The sequence below is a fragment of the Panthera tigris genome, chromosome D2, assembly GCF_018350195.1.
Source record: "Panthera tigris isolate Pti1 chromosome D2, P.tigris_Pti1_mat1.1, whole genome shotgun sequence".
Classification (NCBI taxonomy): Eukaryota; Metazoa; Chordata; class Mammalia; order Carnivora; family Felidae; genus Panthera; species Panthera tigris.
Genome location: NC_056670.1, coordinates 39,484,693 through 39,501,315, shown reverse-complemented (window position 1 = coordinate 39,501,315; position 16,623 = coordinate 39,484,693).

Genomic DNA, 16,623 nt, shown 5'->3' with positions numbered 1-16,623 from the left:
TGGGTGTTGTATGTAAGTGATGAAACATGGGAATTTACTCCCGAAGCCAAGAGCACATTGTATATATACTCTGTATGTTAACTAACTTGACAGTAAATTATATTAAGAAAGAAAGAAAGAAAGAAAGAAAGAAAGAAAGAAAGAAAGAAAGAAAGAAAGAAAGAAAGAAAGAAAGAAAGAAAGAAATGGTTCTCTAAAGTTCCCCTTCCTTCTCTCCATGAGCAATGCTGGGCTCCCAAAGGCCAAGAAACTCCCATTTCTTTTCTATGTTGCTGGGGTTAGTTGCTGGGCTTATTTTAAGACTGAAACCTTTCAGTAGACCAGGTGAGGTGACTGAACCCATCAGCCAGTAGATCTCTGAACTTAGAATATGAGTAAATAGCAACCTTTGTCCCTGGGTTTAGGCATTAGCTACAAATCCTGGGCAATCCCAATGAACGTGCTTTTTTTCTCTTAATCTTTTGTGGCTTCCAATTGCCCTTAATATGAAAGACTAAAATCCTTAATGTGACCTCTCACACTCTCCTGACACCTCCAGACACGTTTTACAGAAGCATCACGTGCCCCTGGGTATTCTTCCTATGCAAAACTTCATGTGTAAAACTTCCAATCTTTCTTCAACTAGTTAAACCTAACAATCCTTCAGATGTCATCTCAAGTGTCCTTCTCTGAAGAAAGCTCTTCCTGGGCCACCCAGAGAGATCAGTCTCCCCCATTATACACCTCTTGGAGCATCCAGGCAGAGATAAGCCAAAGTGTGATGATCAGAGTTTGCAGAGAGCATGGCTCCTTCCAGAAACTGAAAAACCACCTAGTATCACTAAAACAAAGTAATTGAGAAGTTGAATGATGCTGGCTGAGGCTGGACAGTGGATTTTAAGTAGTACTACAATATAGTCAATTTTTTTTGAAATCACTGTAGCTTCAGGGAGGTGAGGAACAGAAGGAAGAAAAGAATATATGCAAGAAGATTAATACAGAAGTAAAAACATCCTGGACTAGACCAGTAGTGGTGAAGGCAAAGAAAAATGAACAAATTCAAAGGATATTTCATGACCTCTAACTAAAGACAGCAGGCCCTGGATGCCTGAGTGGCTCAGTTGGTTGAGCATCTGACTTCAGCTCAGGTCATGATCTCATGGTTTGTGGGTTCAAGCCCCGCATCGGGCTCTGTGCTAACAGCTCAGAGCCTGGAGCCTGCTTCAGATTCTGTGTCTCCCTCTCTTTCTGTGCCATTCCCCTGATTGCACTCTGTCTCTCTCACTCTCTCAAAAATAAGTAAACATTGAAAAAAAAAAAAAAAAAGAGAGCAGGCCCAATGCACCCCGCCCACCTAACATGCCCACCAGCACCAAACTTGTCATAAAATTGGTGGTATTTGATAAAGCCTTAAAGATGGAAGGAGAGACTCTCAACAGAGCAGAGAGTTTATAGAAGTTCTGGAAGACAGAAAGTGAGTAAGGTGTGTTTTATCTCTTTACCTTACTCCCATATCTTCCCAAGTTAGGCCAGCAAAAGCAAAATTGCCCTTGGTTTCAAGAAATATTGAGGTATCTCAGCATGACTCCAATGGATTACAAATGGGTAAATTCTCACAGTAAAGTTCAGCCATGTACTTTAACTTCTATATCACTCAACCCCTGCCCTCTTCTGAGGAGGTGGTGGTCCCAGGACCTTTGCATATACTACTTTTTTTTTTTTTTGCCTGGAATGCTCAACACCCACCCATCCCCGACTCTGTGACCAACTAATTCAAATTCATCACTCCTGCCTCAGCTACAACATCATTTCTTCAGAGAATCCTCCTTTACCTCCCTCCTGTGAATTAAGTTACTGTTAGAACCCCTATTCACAAGTAATAGTGAATATTATTCACTCTACCATCTCCTTCAGAGACCCGGCACAATTGGTAATTATGTCTTTGCTTGTGTATTCCATGTCTATCCTATTTCAGATTATAGACTGCAAGAGAATAAGGAATGTGTCTATTGTATTAACTGCTATATCCCTTATGTCTTGGAAACCTGGAATGCTCGGTAAATATTTGTTGAATAAGTGAAGGATTGTAGGCTAGAAAGCAATAACTATTAGCCCAAGGTGCCATTTGCAGGAGCTGTACTTTGCACAACAAAGAGCTTTAAATGCCTTCCAGGTAGAATCCCTTTTGGCAGAGGGAAAGGGGGAAAAATTTCCTTCCCAGTCTCCCCCAAAGATGGTATGAACTGATGCAGTCAGCAGGATCTAGACCTTCTTCTGACTAGAGAAAGGTTACTCTTTTCTGCATTAAAAGTTCAAATGGGCAATGAAAAGCAAGAAATGCATGCAGTCAAGCTAGGCCTTAAGCCAAGAGCAAAATGACCCAGTAGAGTTTGGGAGGTTGGAGAGCTACATGCGTTACTGAACAATACTGTATGTCCCAAGGGTCCTCTACATAACTGTCTTGAGAACTTGAGCAAGTTCTGCAAAGTAGATGGCAGTGAGATTTGTGAGTTATAGTCCTACTGTTAAATCATGTAACTACAGCTAATATCTAAGATAATTTAGCAAAGTGAGGTTAGTTAATGATAAGAGATTTAATTTTTTTTAACGTTTATTTATTTTTGAGACAGAGACAGAGCATGAACAGGGGAGGGGCAGAGAGAGAGGGAGACACAGAATCGGAAGCAGGCTCCAGGCTCTGAGCCATCAGCCCAGAGCCCGACGCGGGGCTCGAACTCACGGACCGCCAGATCGTGACCTGAGCTGAAGTCGGACGCTTAACCGACTGAGCCACCCAGGCGCCCCGATAAGAGATTTAAATATGAGAAACTAACTTAGGTAACCATAACTTATTTCCAAGGCCAGTATCCTTAAGAAGAGCATTATATCTGGACATCAGCACCCATGAAAAGTTAAGAGATTCAGCAAAAAGTTCAGCAAATGAACTTGGGGAAGAAAAGCAAGACTTTTTATTGGTGCCATGTACTGGTAGATGGAAACATTTTTGCTAACTGAACTTTTCCTTCATTATTTCTCAGCCATAGATGACATCATGAGGAATACAAGGCCATGAATTTGCTACAGGTTATCTGTTATTAACATGCAATTTCCTCATGACAGCTGAGGCTGAGTCTGTGAGAAAATCCCAAGCGAGATAAAATTGGGATTCCAGAAGCAAAGAGGAATGAAGAGGAATGGAAAGGCATCCAAAGGGAGAAAGAAGTAGAAGTAAACAAATAGAAATGGAATAAGATGGGTTACTCAAGGGGCACCTGGGTGGCTCAGTCAGTTAAGCAGTTAAGCGTCTGACTTTGATTTTGGCTCAGGTCATGATCCCAGGGTCATGGGATAGAGCTTCTCATTGGGTGTGGAACCTGCTTAAGATTCTCTTGCTTTCTCCCTCTGCCCCTCTCTCCAGCTCTTGCACTCTCTCTCTCTCTCTCTTAAAAAAAAAAAAAAATATATATATATATATATACATATATATATTCATATACACATATATATATATACATATATATATACACACACATATATATATACATGGATTACTCAAAATTCTAGGGAAGATTGTGAAATCATTATGAATTTCTAAACTCTGGCAATACACGAACCTTGAAGAGAAGACATCTGGTTAGACTGAGGATTTTTCTTCCTCGGTATGAGAATTTTCATTTCTCAATTACCTCGGTGGGAGACTTCTTGTAATTGAGTCTTAAGTTCACAGATGGTAGATGCTGAGAAACCGTCACAAATTGACCAACGCTGACAAAACTGAACATCTCTAGCCTTTCTTTCTCTCTACTCCATTTTCCCTGCCTCTTTCGTCCTCCCCTGACACTAAATCTCTGGCGACATTGGAAACAAAACGTGAATCTGGGTTTCAAGACATACTGAGCTCTGGAAGTGCCACTTGTCCTTGGTTAACGTGACTTACAAACTGTTGTAGCCTTGAGTACTCAGGTTTTGTCTGAGGATTTTTTGGCGGGGTTTTTTAATTTTATTATTTTATGGTCACTGATAGGTTTTCAGCACTAAATATCATACTTTTTAACTGATAGTACTGTATTTGTTTATCCCTTATGCCTCTTCAGAAGTGTAGAAGGAGAAGACTGTGAAAGACTTAGGATTTAAGTAACCTGGCTTCGGGGATGCTAAGGGAACACGGAGTGAAAGATGTCCCAGAATACAGTCCCTGAAGAGACCTATCCACCTACCAAGTCCCCACTGAAATCTGGCTGAGACTGAGGAGAGAAAGAAGTCAAGAGTGAAATATTTCAGTACACATTTGGTAGGGAACTCTATGAGTTCCTCTGAGGGACCGCATGGGTAAAGGGGTAAAGGGGAAAGGGGTATTTGTACTGTTTAATTTTACAGGGTAGGATCCTATGTGGAGCATTTTATGTTTGTAGCAAGGTGACCACTATGTTATACTGTCCCTGGGACATTATAGACATCTACTGGCTTCATTATTTTGGATGACATAGCTGAGAGTTCTTTAAAATTCAGTAATAGAATAGGGCATAGTTTCTTGGCTTAGTATACAAAGTGGCATTGAAATAAAATTAATTTAAGCATTTTTTGGTCATATTTCAGAAGCACTTGATAGCAACCTCCAAGAAAAGCCCTTGAAAGCTTGCATGCCCCACAGCATTGGTCTCAAATGGATAGAGAAAAAGTAACAAGGTTTGCATGTACTGTAATGAAAGCCCACACTGGAAACTTCTGACATTCTTCCAGTCCCTTTCTTTGAAAGGAATTCACCACTGGTTTACATCAGCTTTAGTTGTTGAATCTACTCGGTTAATATGGGTTGAATGTCTATGGAACCTAGCTACACAACCAAGCACCTGCCAAGAATTCTGACTCTTGGTGGAAATCTTCACCTGCACTCCATAATCTGTTCCACCCAAGGGAGAACTGGTGATATGGGCCAGGGAAAAATGCATCCCCTTTACTTCTGCTCTTGAAATTTCATGGAGGGTTTTGGGTCTCATTGTGTTAGAAAGGAGGAGCGTCATTAAAAGAGAGCCATGGCAGCATAGAGGGAGAGGCAAGGGGAAGGGGTCAAAATCATCACTCACCTCTTAATGAAGAGCATATCGTGTGAATGTGTGTGTATGTATATTCTCCTTTTAAGTCCAATAATATGATATAATTTCTTTAGTTAGGCAACATATTTTCTTTCTAGTGGATGATGATTGCAAAAGAGGGGGATTAAAGTTTCTGTATCTGCTAGGGTTTGGGGAAGCAGAACCACTCTATGTGATAGTGAATAAGGATTTAGTAAGGGAATCTTACTTTATACAACTTTGGGTGAGGCTGGGAGTGTAGGGGTCGAGGAGGAGACAGTGGTAGATCAGAAAGAAGTCACTAACTGAGGACCATGAAAAGAAGTTTGTGGAGAAGTCTGTGGAAGGCTGTTGCCTCCGGATCTGGTCATGAGCACGTCTAAATAGGTCTAAATAGGTCAGCAGGGCCAGCAGTTGGGAAGAAAAAGTGGAAAAGAAACAGCAAATAGAAAAGACAATGAAACTCATAAGGACAATCTTCAACCTGTGAAGACAGAGTGGAACTTGCATCTGTCTTTCTCTGCCTCCATCCTCAGTGGTGGGAAGGACCTGCAGGAGGGAACCCTTTTGATCACACAGCTGTGCAGAAGTCTTGCACAGAGAAGCTCTGGTTAGACCTGGAGGTGCTGCAAGCCAGGCTATTGCCAAAGGCCAACACCGGGAGCAGGCTAGCAAATGACTTCTGCAAGGGGCAGTGGTACTAGGAGCCCTACCTACCAAGCATAAGAACTACTTCCCTTTCCACTTGGAAGTCTCACACAAATTGCTATTGTGACCAGCCCACCCTAACCTGGAACCGTAGAGGGAAGGGAGTTCTGGGGAATGTACTTCCACCTTCGTAATTGATACAGCTCAAACCTCCACAATTTTCCATTAATACTAGACAATTATACCCTTTCATTCCTAACCTCCACCTCAGCATTATATGCTTTCTCCAAAACATAAATTGACTTTATTAACTACCTATTATCTGTACTGAATACATTCCAATTCTTTTTAAAATTTATTTAATGAGATACCTTCCAACAGTATGCCTATCTTTGCAGTCTTGTTTGACAGTAAGATTACGAGGTAACCGAGTGCTCATAGCTTTCCCTTGTCAAATGTGGACATCTCCGTAATGCACATTTCTCGTTCCTTGGGTCTTGGCCGAGCACATTCATGTCTCAGTTCAACTCTGCTTCTAAACTCTGGCTATAGGCATATTTCTGGGCATCATTACTGCTATTTTTCCATTAACACTTCATCATTTTCAAAAAAATTGAAAATAGTTTCATCCATCCATGTAAAGCAAACTCATTGACTATCTCTTTGGAAGAGCTGTACTTGCATGTTCAATACATTCCAGTAGATACCCATCTTGGCTAATTAAGAAATTATTAAGAATGAATAATAGACTATTGAATATAGAAAAATTTTCCCCTTAAGATAAAAGCTGTTTGCACAGTATGACTTGGCTGGGGGAGAGGTAGAATTGGGACATCTTAGTATTACAGTCTCCCTCATGGCTTTTCAAACGTAAAATTATGCAGAGTTTCTGGTCTACTTTTTTTTTTCCAGAAGAGACTATTTCAATAAGTAAAAAGCAACTTAGTAACAAGTGAATTGTTCACATTCACCAGATCAACCTATTTGAACATTCTTTTGTGTTTACCTACCCATTACTACAGCATATAAGAAATTGTCAGATATTCCAAACTACATTTCTAAAATTACACAGAGTACTTGCTCTGCATTTGTTTCCTTCCAGTATTTTTTAGCATGACTCAAAATCATATGCTTCTGGCTAACATTTTTCTAGTTAATGTCATTGAAAATTTCTTTGTAAATGGTGTCTTAGAGCCTACCCATGTTTTATCTCTGGCCTTCCACCTCCAGGATTAAATTTCAGAAACTAACCTTTCTTTGTAGAATCAGTAATGTGGTATCTGGCAAAACACTCAAGATAACAAGTAGATCAATTATTTCCTAAACAGTAAACAGGAAATCATATTTTGAGAAAAAGATTGCTCAGTGCAATTAAATTGCAAGCCTTCTATATGCTCCTAGACCACATACCAGGCCTTTCTTCCATCTTCCTCAACTATTCACAATCTCACATGCTGTTCAAAGTTAATAAATATTCATCGATGATTGATGACACAGAGCAAACGCTACTCAGTCTAATACCCTCAGATATTTACCAAGCGGCCAACATCAGTGAAATTTTCATCTCATTGCTCAACTGGGTTCCCTGCCTCCGGGCTCTCCCTGCTGCAATCTGCCCTGTGTTTTAACACTAAATTAATCTTTCTGAAGCCCTACTTTTATCATTTCACTCTCTCGTTAAAAAACATGCAATGTATACTTTGCCAGCTGGACTATGTCCAAATTCCCCAACATCACTGATAAAATCTTTCATTTTCTGGCCCCATCTCTTGCCAGCCACCTTTCCATCAACCTCTCCTACTCACTTAACTCTACACACTAGCCATATTCAAAACCAGTCAAATCCTGAAATGTGCCAAATGGGCAGTGCATACTCATTCCCTTTTCCAGCTATTTGTTGTTTTAAACAGTCCCCCACCCAGCACCATCCATGATTCCCTGTGCCTAGATAATTTCTGTTACCTGCAAATTTCAGTTGTAATATTCCTTATTCCTTAGGAAAGCATTCTTGGACCTACTACCTTGGTTGGGGTTTATCTGCTTTGCGATTCCTAGCGCCTTGTAGTTCCCTATCTGAAGTTGGCTGAATGATGACCCTCAAAGATATCGAGCTCTAATCTCTAGAACCTGTAAATCGTACCTTATAACAAAAAGGATTTTCAGATGTAATTAAATTAAGGATCTTGAGAAGGGGAGATTATCCTGGATTATCAAGGTGGGCCCTAAATGTCATCACAAGGGTCCTTATGAGAGGAAAGCAGAAGGGATTTTGTAGAGATAGAAGGGGGCAACACACACAGAAGAGAAGGGGGGATGAAAATGGAAGCTGGGAAAGGGAAGAAGGGAGTCTCTGCTAGAGCTTCTGGAGGGAATGCAGCCTACCACACCTTGATTGTAGCCCAGTGATGCTGATTTTGGACTTTTGGCCTGAAGGACGGTAAGAGAACAAATTTCTATTGTTTTAAGCCACCAAATTTGTGGCAATTTGTTGCAGCAGCCTCAGGAAACTAATACACTCTCACAGTTCTATCAATCAGGGGCCTGTCATACAGCAGATGGCACAGTCAGGTTGGCTAATGAGAAGAGTTAAATAAAGGGAGGGTATAGTAGCCCAGGGCTAATGATAATAATTTGCCTTTACCACTTCTGAGAGGAGAGAAGGAAACAGCTGCCAGACCTCAAAGAAGAGCTGGATGAACAGAGCTCCCCAATAGGAGTCATGGCCTTTAGTAGGGGTACAAGGCCAATGCAAAGTGACCCCGCAGGGAGAAAGTCAGGAGAATAAATATCCCAACCTCACTCTCTTCCCTCCTGATCTCCCTCCTTTTGAGTGAACCCAGAAGCTAGGGACAAGGGTGTCTTTTCATACATTCCACAAAAGTCAGAGCCCAAAGCAAAGCACAGGGGGTGGTGGAAGTGGAATGGTAGGGAGTTGGGTGGCATCCAGCACAACATCCAACTCAGGTAACTAACTACCTGGTTCCCTCACGCTGCTTTATACACCATGAGCACAACTACCCCATCTGTCCCAGCATGGCGTCGGGCATATACTGAGGACTTTATAAAATACGTATTGAATAAAATGAATTAGTAAAACAGCTCATAGAAAAAGTAGAGACCCTTCACAATTGGGGTCTAGTCTCCCATTTCCAGTCTCATTTTCCATTACTTGCCTTCATGAACCCTTTGCTGGAGGCCAGTATGAACCACAGAATAGTACCCAAGCTATATGCCCCCTTACCCACCTCCACACCTTTGCTCATGCCATTTCCTCTTCCGAAGCCACCATCCCCATCCGCACATCTACTGAACTTTGGTCATTCTTTGAAGGCCGTCTTATAGGCTGTCTCCTCCATGATGTCGGTCTGGATCACCTCATCAAAAATGGTCCCTCCCTTGCTGGCATTCTTTCAGCTCTTGTTTGTAGTTCCCTGTAGCAAGCAATGTTTTATTGTTGTGTTCAGTTGATATGGATGTGCACGTCATAACTCAACTTGAAGACCCAAATTTCCTTGAGAACTGCCTCTCAGTCTCATAAAACAACATATCCTGAACAGGATTTGGCCAGTGACTTTTAAAAATAAGTGCACGAGAAATATTATTGAATAAATTAATTAACCATAAAGTTTTTGGGAATTAGCATATTTCATGGTCACTTAATCCTCATCTCCCTGTGTTTCTACTATCGAATGCTGAAAGAATCGTCTTTGAATGTCACTCTTATCTCTTTCCATAACTAGCTTCTTTATTTAATAAAAGTCACAAGAGAAAAGAGTTTCAAATGAAGCTTAGGTTCTCCCTCTTGGCTTACATAGTTAGTAATTAATAATGGCACTGCATATTTTACCATGAAGCATCATTATGAAGAATTTGCCCAAGGATGGTGGGAGGTAGAGGTAGGAGTAGTGACAGACCTTTAGGAATTTCTCTGGCATTTTTTAAGTCTGCCTTGAGGTAGGAATTTACCAGTTTTTAGCATTCTTCAGAACTCAAAATAAGTTAAAACTGCATTTTCATATAATTGCTTATAAAAGGGGAAAAATAGAAAGAAAACAGCCATCAGAATTCAAAAGAGTGACATGTACACTAACCAAATGTGACGATGTTTTAATAAAAGTCATATTAGATGAACAAATAACATATGTGAGAAGGCTAAAATGACATATTCTGCTGCAAAGTTATATACCTTTAAGCATCCAAATAAACATTTAAAACAATCCTAACCCACAATTACCAGGAATATTTAGCAACGCTTATGAGAGTTTATGAAATTTACTGTCCCATTTCACTATAGTATCATCTAGAAAGGGAATACAGAGCTGAGTATATCTCCCTGGGGACCATTATAAAAGATGGTATGAATCCCTAACATATTGATTTTATTGCTGTCAAAAATAAACACATACTTTCATACGTAAAAGCTATGTAGTTCAGTAACTATATTTTGCAAATGACTGCAGCATCATAATGACATCCCAGAAAAACTCATATGTGAATGCCTTTTGAAATGTTTAAGCTCTTTAATATTTGAATTGCTTATAAATGTTTATCTGTGTTATGTTTTTCTTCCAAAACCTACCAAGCTTACATCGTTGTAATGCATAAGTCAATATTTGCATATGGATGTGAGTAAACACAGCTTTGCTGTAGATTCATTTAGATGCAATGGGCAGAATAAATATATATTTTCTAAAGGAATAGATCCTCTTGGCTATTCACTTAGGGCTCAAAAGCAAATGAATGTTCAATGTTTCATAGCTATTTAAACCAGTGGGGACTTAATAGCTAAATTCCTAAAGAAGAATAAAGAGTATTTGAAAATGAAGAACCCTGGGCATTACTCAGAACTGAAGCAGCTTCCTATTCCTTGAGCATGGAAGTTCCACACATTCTGCACTGCAAGGCCTTGTGCAGGCACTATCACAGAACAGAGATCAATGGCCAGGGCATCTTCTGGGTCCTTAGGATACCTTGATGGGACAGAGTTGATACCGGATAGATTGGACTACGTTAACTCATCAAGCTAACGGCACAGAAGAGCATAAGGAGACACCTCAAACTCATATCAAGGATAATTTTTGCATCAGATTTATATAAATTGTATAATCTCCTTCTTCTACATTGATTGTGGAATAAATGCAACCTCCGTATGCTGTAAACTACCCCAGATTTCTAAAATGAAGGCTTCCATCATCCTTTTGAAGATTCAAAATTGTTCACCATTTAAGTACCTAGACATTCTGAGTTACTATGCCCAGGAATGAACAGGAATGATGCAAGAGACTAACAGACATGCACTGAAACAATTAACTTGACAAAGGGATGAGCCAAAGGAACACGTGTCTAAGACTCAAGCTCCGGCATCTTAAGACCAAAGTCAAACTCCCAACAGCAAAAACGTAGTCAGAGATTTCCAAGGTTTCCTGCTTGCCCCCATAAATTTCTCCATTTTGTGTTAATATTAGGCTTTAGGACAGGTTAACAGGCACTAGGAATAAATGCTGACTCATAAGTAAATTCCACACTCAGGAGCTCCTCCCATCTACTAGTGGAAACAATACATGAGAATTAAGAGTTACAAATGTTTGGTCAGTGGAGAAATACAATTATAGGTGAGTGATCGGGCAATGCTTCATGAAGAAGGCAATGAAGTTGGGCCAGGGAATATGAGTAGTTTTGGGTTATGGACATGGGGAAAGGTTACATTCCAGAGAGAATTAATAACATAATAATAAAAAAGATGGTGGTGATGATAATGGTAATGATGATGTAGTTATTATATTTCAGTCAATAAACTCTGGTACGAAATAATTATTTTCTTTATTTTCCATAAATCAACTTACTGACTCCAAGACCCTTTGCTAGGCTAATGGGAACTACATCCTTAATCACTCTTGAGCCCTCAATCCTCCTACTCCAGTGTTGTTTCAAGGTTCTGAGGCTTAAAACTTCCAAGATATCAAGGAAGCCTCTTTCGAACCGCCTGGGTGACTCAGTTGGTTAAGCGTCCAACTTTGGCTCAGGTCATGAACTTGTGGTTCATGAGTTCAAGCCCCACGTTGGGCTCTGTGCTGACAGCTCAGAACCTTGAACCTGTTTCAGATTCTGTGTCTCCCTCTCTCTCTGTTCCTCCCCCACTCTCATTCTGTCTCTATCTCTCTCAAAGATAAATAAATATTTTTTAAAAAAATTTTAATAAAATAAAATAAAAGGAAGCCTCTTTAATCATTGGTCATCTGCCCCCATTGACTTCTGCTTATATGCCTATTGTCTCAGTCCCTGTGGTGTCTTTGAGGTAGCCACTCTGCTATTAGCTTCTAAGCCTTAGACACAGGAATTCTAGTGAGGCTGGAATCAGCCTCTCTACTACAATATTCATACTTTCTATCAGATCCTACCATTCCCCAGATATTATCAAGGCAGTTTTCTGCTTCCAATTAAGAGCCAAAGACTCTATCTTGCCTGAGAATCTCTTTTAGTTTGCAGACAGTCCCTCCTTTTCACTGCATTTCTCTCAGAGGGCTTTCCTGAGCTTTTTGAACACTGTTCCCTTCAATGGTCATAGTCTATTCAAAACACAATCCAGGAAGTCTTGAGTCCAAAAGACCTTGAGCCTGATAAGAAGAAGAGTGAAAGACAAAACATAATAAAACTTAAATTAATGTCTCAAGGAGTATCTGCCATCTTAACTAGTATTTTCTAAGCTTTTAACTACTCTACCAGACATCTTCTCCTAACAAATCCTTTTGACACTTGTGGGGAAGATACTCTTATCTTCACGTTACAAATTAATGCGTTAAGTAACTTGCTTAAGGTCTCACAGCTAGTAAATGACAGAGCAAGGAACAATCTGACTTCAGAGCTTAACATGTCAGCACTGTGATATGTCCAAGAATATGGACAAAGACAAAAAGGCAAGTAACCTAAAGAGATATGAACAGCAGAAAATGATTTTAATAACAAAATTGAAGTCAGATTGTAAAAACCCTTGAGGGTCTTTTTTCGCCAGTAACATGATTATCTATGTGGAATATCTAAAAGAATTGACTAAAGCATCCTTATGGAATTAGTAAGCAATTATAGCAAGGTTGCAGGATACAAAGTTAATATACAAAAGTCAATTGCTTTCCTATACACCAGCAATGAACAAGCAGAAACTGAAATTAAAAACATAATACCATTTACATTAACATCCCCCAAAATGAAGTTGTTTAGGTATAAATCTAACAACATATGTACAAGATATATATATAAAGAAACAATAAAACTCTGTTCAGAGAAATTGAAGAACTAAATAAGAGGATATATTCCATGTTCATAAATAGGAAGACTCAATATTGTCAAGATATGAGTCTCCCCAACTTGAGCTATAGATTTGATGCAATCCCAGTCAAAATTCCAGTATGTTATTTTGTAGATATCAACAAATTGATTCTAAAATGTGTAGGAAAAAACAAAGGACTCAGAATAGTTGATACAATATTGAAAGAGAATACAAAGTTAGAGAACTGACACTACCCAACTTCAAGACATATTATAAAGCTACAGTAATCTAAACAGCATGGTATTAGTGAAAAAATAGACAAATAGATCAATCAAAAGGTATAGACAGCCCAGAAATAGATATATATATATATATATATATATATATATATATATATATATATAGTCCATTGATCTTTGACAAAGGAACAAAGGCAATATAATGGAGCAAAGGTAGTCTTTTCAACAAATGGTACTGGAACAACTGGACATCCACAGGAAGAAAGAAAGAAAGAAAGAAAGAAAGAAAGAAAGAAAGAAAGAAAGAAAAGGAAGAAAAGGAAGGAAGGGAAGAAGAAAGAAAGAAAGAAAGAAAGAAAGAAAGAAAGAAAGAAAGAAAAGGAAGGAAGAAAAGGAAGGAAGGAAGGAAGGAAGGAAGGAAGGAAGGGAGGGAGGAAGGGAAGAAAGAAAGAAAGAAAGAAAGAAAGAAAGAAAGAAAGAAAAGGAAGGAAGAAAAGGAAGGAAGGAAGGGAGGGAGGGAGGGAGGGAGGGAGGGAGGGAGGGAGGGAGGGAGGGAGGAAGGGAAGAAAGAAAGAAAGAAAGAAAGAAAGAAAGAAAGAAAGAAAAAACAATCTAGACATAGACTTTATGCCCTTCATAAAAATTAACTCAAAATGGATTATAGACCTAAAGGTAAAGTACAAAACTATAAAATTCCTAGGATATAACATAGAAGAAAACCTAGATGACCTTGGGTATGGCAATAATTTTTTTTTAATTTTAGAGAGAGAACATGCTTAAACAGTGGAGAAGGGCAGAGGAAAAGAGAGAATCATTTTTTTAAAGTTTATTTATTTTTGAGAGACAGACAGAGCATGAGCATGAGCAAGGGAAGGGCAGAGAGAGAGGGAGACACAGAATACGAAGCAGGCTCCAGGCTCTGTCAGCACAGATCCTGACACGGGGCTCAATCCCACAAATCATGAGATCATGACCTGAGCCAAAGTCAGATGCTTAACCAACCGAGCCATCCAGGTGCCCTAAGAGAGACAGACAATATTAAGCAGGCTCTAAGCTCAGCGCTGATCTCAATGAGGGTTCGATCCCACGATCCTGGGATCATGACCTGAGCTGAAATCAAGAGTTGGACGCTTAACCAACTGAGCCACCCAAGTGTTCCTGGCAATGACTTTTTAGATACAATACCAAAGGTATGATCCATGAAAGCACTAATAAGCTAGACTTAATTAAAGTTAAAAACTTCTGTTTTGTGAAAGGGACTATCAGGAGAATGATAAGACAAGCCACAAGGCTGGGACAAAATATTTTCAAAAGACATATCTGATAAAGGACTGTTATCCAAAATATACAAAGAAGTTTAATATATATATATATATATATATATATATATATATATACACACACACACACACACACACACACACACACACATTTACATGTATATAGTTTTAAAAAGTTTCAATACTCAACAATAAGAAAACAACCAGATTTTGAAATAGGCCAAAAACCTTAAAAGACACCTTACCAAAGAAGATATATAGATAGAATAGGCATATGAAAAGATGCTCCACATTATATGTCATTAGAGATATGCAAATTAAAACAATGACATACTACTACACACCTATTCAAATGACCAAAGTCTGAAACACTGACAGCGTCAAATGCAGGCGAGGATGTGGAGCAGCACGAATTCTCACTCACTGCTACTAGGAAGGCAAAATGGTACAACCACTTTGGAAGGCAATGTGGCAGTTTCTTACACGGTTAAACATACTTTTACCAAATGATCCAGCAGTCACACTCCTTGGTATTTACCCAGAGCAGTTGAAAATGTATGTCCACACAAAAAACTGCACACAGATGGTTATAGAAACTTTATTCATGGTTGCCTAAGCTTGGAAGCAACCCAAGATGTCCTGCAGGAGGTGAATATATACACAAATTGTGGCACTCCAGACAATGGAATATTATTCAATGCTAAAAGGAAATGAGATATCAAACCATGAAAAAACACAGAAGAACCTTCAATACATATTACTAAATGAAAGGAGCCAATTTGAAGGCTATACACTGTAGGATTCCAACTACATGACATTCTGGAAAAAAGCAAGAATATGGACACAGTAAGAGATCAGTCGTTGCTGGGGGCTGGGAAAATTGAGAAATGAATAGGCTGAACACAGGGGATTTTTAGCATGGTGAAACTATTCTGTATAATATAATGGCAGACACATGTCATTATACATTGTCCAAACCCAGAATATGTACAACCCTGTATCAGAGATCTCCAGAGAAACATAACCAATAGGACATAAAGATATGCAAAGGGAGATTTATTGTGGGAATTGGCTCACATGATTATGCAGGCTGAGAAGTCCCACAGTATGCCATCTTCAAGCTGCAGAAGCAGGAAGGCTGGTCATATAATTTAACCCAAATCCAAGTCCAAAGACCTGAGGACCAGAAGCTGCGATGTCCAAAGGTAAGAGAAGATGGGTGTCCCACTCAAGAAGAGAAAAAGATAATTAGCCCTCATTTGCTTGTTATTCTCTTTGAGCCCTCAAAGGACTGGATGATGCCCATCCACACTGCTGAGGGTAGATCTTTCCTCAGTCTACTGATTTGAATGTTAATCATTTACAAAAACACCCTCACAGACACACCCAGAAATGTTTTACTAGCTATCTGGGAATCTATCAGCCCAATCAAGTTGACACATGAAATTAACCATCAGAAACATCAAGAGTGAATGCTAATGTCAACTATGGGCTTTGAGTGATAATGATGCATCAATGTAGGTTGATCAGCTGCAACAAATGTACTGCTCTGGTGTAGAGTGGTTACAGTGGGTGGCTACGCATATGAGCCGGTAGGGGTATATAGGAATTCTTTGTACTTTCTGCTCAGTTTGGCTGTGAACTTAAAACTGCTCAAAAAAAAAACCTATTTAAAAGGAAAAAAATTATAGAGAGCCCACTTATAGTCAGTATTTTATTCCTAAGCAGCAGTGATCCACAGAAGATTTCAATAAACAAAAGAATGATATAACTCTACCTCCAAAGGTTAATCTGGGGTAATGCACAAAAGCATGGGAGGGGAGAGAGGGGAAGGAAACAGAATCCCATGTGGTCTATAGAGAAGCTAGCAAGGGATTCGACAAGGCCATTGCCTCGGGAATGGAAGGAAGGGAAGAGAAATCAATGATGTCACAGTGATGGGACCCACATGGTTTGGCATTTAGCTAGATGCCACCATTTGTTAGATGCCATTTGTAGATGAGCAGAAGAGGGAAAGTAAAATGTGGCCAAAAGTCCTACGGGACTAAAAGAATAATGACACTATCAAAAGAAGTATGGAACATGGAAGGAAATAGAAGTAAGAAGGGTGTAGGATAGCTCCAAAATAAAGTTAGCACACA